A 5,000-nucleotide genomic window follows, 5' to 3' on the forward strand; every position below is an offset into this window, starting at 1 on the left:
TCTAACCTAACTTCATTTGACCTATCCTTATTAAATTTTAACCTTACAAATATAATACCGAACTGAAAATTAGATATATTTTTCCTCCTTTTTTCTCAGATTTTTGTTTATTTATTATTACTTTGTTTTAAATCTATCCCAACCTAACCTAACTTAACGTAACGTAACCTAACCTAACCTAACCTAAGCTAACCTAACCTAACCTAACCTAACCTAACCTAACGTAACCTAACCTAAGCTAACCTAAGCTAACCTAAGTTAACCTAACCTAACGTAACCTAACATAACCTAACCTAACCTAACTTAACCTAACGTAACCTAACCTACCCTAACTTAACCTAACGTAACCTAACCAAACCTAACCTAACGTATCCTAACCTTTCTTGTTAAATTTTTCTCCTTATCTCGTGTTTTTCTATTTATTTTTCTTTACTCCTCTATCTTCACAGTATCAATCTCTCTCTCTCTCTCTCTCTCTCTCTCTCTCTCTCTCTCTCTCTCTCTCTCTCTCTCTCTCTCTCTCTCTCTCTCTCTCTCCGCGTTGCCTTGAAAGGAATTACTTAATGAGGAAATACTTTCCTGAATAAATAACAGAATTTTTTTCAGTTTTCTTGAAGTTTGCAATACTCTACAATTACAAGTTGAATGTGTGACAGATAACTTACTGTACATCATTCTATGGCAGCATTTGATATAGTAAAGGTAGTTTTTTTTTTTTTTTGTATTCATGTGTTCTTTAGTTGATTTATTTATTTATTTTTTTTGTATTGTGAGGGGAAAGATGAAATACACGTTTGAAATGAACTTTATGATAACGAAGTGTATGAAGTCGTGGATAACTTACTGTATATCAAATCATGAGGCACCATTTCATAAAGCAACAATATAAAGATTTTTTTTTTATCTTCTCTTTAGCTGAAACCCTTTGAAATTGTGAGGGGAAAGATGAAATACCCGTTTGAAATTAACTTTATGATAACAAAGTGTATGGAGTGATGGATGACTTACTGTATATCAGATTATGTGGCACCATTTCATTAAGCAACAATATACAAGATTATTTATTATTTTTTTTACCTTCTCTTTAGTTGAAGCCCTTTGAAATTGTGAGGGGAAAGATGAAAATATACGTAAAGTGATGGATAACTTGCTGCATATCAAATTATGAGGCACAATTTCATTAAGTAACAATATATTTATTTATTTATTAATTTTTACCTTCTCTTTAGTTGAAACCCTTTGAAATTGTGAAGGGAAAGATGAAAATATACGTAAAGTGATGGATGATTTACTGTATATCAAATTATGAGGCACCATTTCATAAAGTAACAATACATTTATATATATATATATATATATATATATATATATATATATATATATATATATATATATATATATATATATATATATATATATATATATATATATATATATTTATTTATTTATTTATTTATTTATTTATTTATTTATTTATTTACCTTCTCTTTAGTTGAAATCATTTGATATTGTGAGGGGAAAGATGAAATACACGTTTGAAATGAACTTTATGATAACGAAGCGTATGAAGTGATGGATAACTTAATGTATATCAAATTATGTGGTACCATTTCATAAAGTAACAATATATTTATTTATTTATTTATTTTTACCTTCTCTTTAGTTGAAATCATTTGATATTGTGAGGGAAAAGATGAAATACACGTTTGAAATTAACTTTATGATAACGAAGCGTATGAAGTGATCGATAACTTACTGTACAAGGTAATAATATACAAGATTATTATTATCATTATTATTATTTATTTTTTTTTTTTGTTCCTTCTCCTTAGTTGAAATCCTTTGAAATTGTGATGGAAAAATAAAATACAAAAGACATAAGCTTTAAAATAGATAACTTATATATAATCATGTGTCATTATTGAATACAGTAACAATATAGTATTTCTTTCATCTCCTACTGAGTTTAAATATTTAGAAATTGTCAGAAAAAAACATCAAACACACGCATTAACTTTGAAGGGACGTGATGAATAATGTAATAATTAACTTATACATAATTCCATTGCATCATTAAATACAGAAACAATATCATACTATTTTTTTACCTTCTCTTCACTTCGAATCCCTTAAAAGAACTGTCAGGGAAAAATAAAATACACAGAAATTAACTTTAGAAATAACGAGATGAATAATAAGATAAATAACTCACAAGATTCTTTAGCAGGAGAAAATAGAGTAAACAAATATTTTTTTCTTTATTACGTTTAAATCCTTAGAAACTGAGGAAAGAGATAAACAACACAGCAAATAAACTAGAAAATAACTTAATAAATAACAAAACAACCCATAAGACTCGACGCCATTAGGAAATATAGCAACAATATTTTTTTTTCCTTCTTGTGAGGGAAAATAAAAAAAAAAGATAAAATAACTTGGTGAATAACACAGTAACCCTTAAAATTGTAGCATCAGGAAAAAACGGAAACAATACAGTATTTCTTTCCTCTTAAGTATAAATCCTTTCAAATAGTCAGGAAAAGAACAATAGATAAAATTCGCACTTGTCACTAAAAAAATACATAATAATATCGGTTTCTTTTCCTTTTCGTTTTTAATCTTTTGAAATTCACCCCAAAAACAAGCAGTATATATGAACAATGCAGTATTTCTTTCCTCTTAAGTATAAATCCTTTCAAACAGTCAGGAAAAGAACAATAGATAAAATTCGCACTTGTCACTAAAAAATACATAATAATATCGATTTTTTTCCTTTTCGTTTTTAATCTTTTGAAATTCACCCCAAAAACAAGCAATATATATGAACAATGCAGTATTTCTTTCCTCTTAAGTATAAATCCTTTCAAATAGTCAGGAAAAGAACAATAGATAAAATACGCACTTGTCACTAAAAAATACATAATAATATCGATTTTTTTTTCCTTTTCGTTTTTAATCGTTTGAAATTCAACCCAAAAACAAGGAATATATATGAACAATGCAGTATTTCTTTCCTCTTAAGTATAAATTCTCTCAAACAGTCAGGAAAAGAAAAATAAAGATAAAATAAGCAGCAATTTAATTCTTGTTACTAAAAATAAAAATAAATAAAAATAAATAAATACCGATTTTTTTTCCTTTTCTCTTTGTTAGTAATCGTTTGAAATACCCCCCGAAAAAAACACAAACAATACAAAAACAAGAGTATTATTCTTTTTCCTTCCTTCTTAAGCTTAAATACTTTGAAATTGAGAGAAAACTATAAAAAAAATCTGTATTGTATATATTTTTTTCAGTAAAAGTCAATTTCCTGTGAATCTTGTTTTATTTTTTTTATGTCATCTCTTCGAATTTAACCCTTTGAAATTTCCAAACACATAATAAAATAAACCAGATTAACCTTTGCAGCAGAAAATGTCGCGGGAAGTCACCTCTTCCCTCATCCTCATGTCCCTGGTCCTCATGTCCCTCATGTCACCCTGCTCTCTTCACAAATAACAAACTAAATGCTAAAACAAATACATGGTTATCTTTGTTGCAGGAAATATCATAACAACAGCTCTCTCTCTCTCTCTCTCTCTCTCTCTCTCTCTCTCTCTCTCTCTCTCTCTCTCTCTCTCTCTCTCTCTCTCTCTCTTGAAGTATTATCGTGCTGAGAATCGCTAAATAAATAAAGAAAAAACAAATACGGGAAGAACTTTTACAAATAATGTCATTGTTTTCTTTAAATCTCGTGAAATATAATCAGCAAAAATATAAAAAGAAGAAAAAAGAAAAGAAAAACACGAGATGAGCTTTTTACAAATGATAATATTTTCTTTAGATCTTGTGAAATACTAATCAGTAAAACTATTTATATAAAAGAAGAGGAAAAAGAAACAAGATTAGAATAAAAAACCCAAGAACACAAGGACTGGTGCAGGAAGCCATTAGGCCTACACGTGGCAGTCCCTGTATCAAAATATGCCTACCTATTTCCACCTATCATCCCCATCCATGTATTTGTCTAACCTTCTTTTAAAGCTCCCTAATGACTCAGCACTTACCACCTGATTACTGAGTCCGTTCCAGTCATCTACCACTCTATTGACAACTAATTCCTTCCTATCACTTTCTTGAACCTAAATTTTTCAAGCGAACCCGTTATATCTTGTGACTACAGGTCCTGAGAATATTGCTTACGTCCTCCTTGTTATAACCCCTATACTGCCTAAAGACTTCTACCAGGTCCCCTCTTAACCTACGTCTCTCAAACCACCAGGTCCCCTCTTAACCTACGTCTCTCTAAGAAATGTAAATTTAAAAGCTTCTGTCTCTTATCTAAATGAATAACCCTCATCCCCTGTATCCTTTTCGTCATCCTCCTTTGTACTGATTCCAATTGACCTTCCTGTAATAATAATAATAATAATAATAATAATAATAATAATAATAATAATAATAATGATTCCACAGCATAGTCAGTTCTGGTTAAATGAAGAATATAGTCCCGCCATTATTCAAAAGAGAAAACGGGTCAAAGAAAACGAAAGACAAGAAAAAAGATACACGACAACTGTAATTTATCATTTTTAAAACAGAAAACGGAGCGTAGCTATAAAAAAGAAAATGTGTGACGTGCAATTTATCACTGAAAGAAAACGGGAAAGAGGAAACCAAGGGATGACATTTGTAATCCATCTGCCTAGAGAGAGAGAGAGAGAGAGAGAGAGAGAGAGAGAGAGAGAGAGAGAGAGAGAGAGAGAGAGAGAGAGAGAGAGAGAGAGAGAGAGAGGTGACACTCTATTATATCAAGGTTGTGTTACGGGGGAGGCTCAATTTAACCTGGATCTAATGAGGTTTAAAATCATTAGCGAACAGACAGTGACTGATAGATAGATGGAGGAGGAGGAGGAGGAGGAGGAGGAGGAGGAGGAGGAGGAGGAGGAGGAGGAGGAGGAGGAGGAGGAGGTATAGGTAAATGGCATCGAAAAATCCATTAATTTTTTTTCAAATGACAA

Source organism: Scylla paramamosain, chromosome 39, assembly GCF_035594125.1.
Source record: "Scylla paramamosain isolate STU-SP2022 chromosome 39, ASM3559412v1, whole genome shotgun sequence".
NCBI lineage: Eukaryota > Metazoa > Arthropoda > Malacostraca > Decapoda > Portunidae > Scylla > Scylla paramamosain.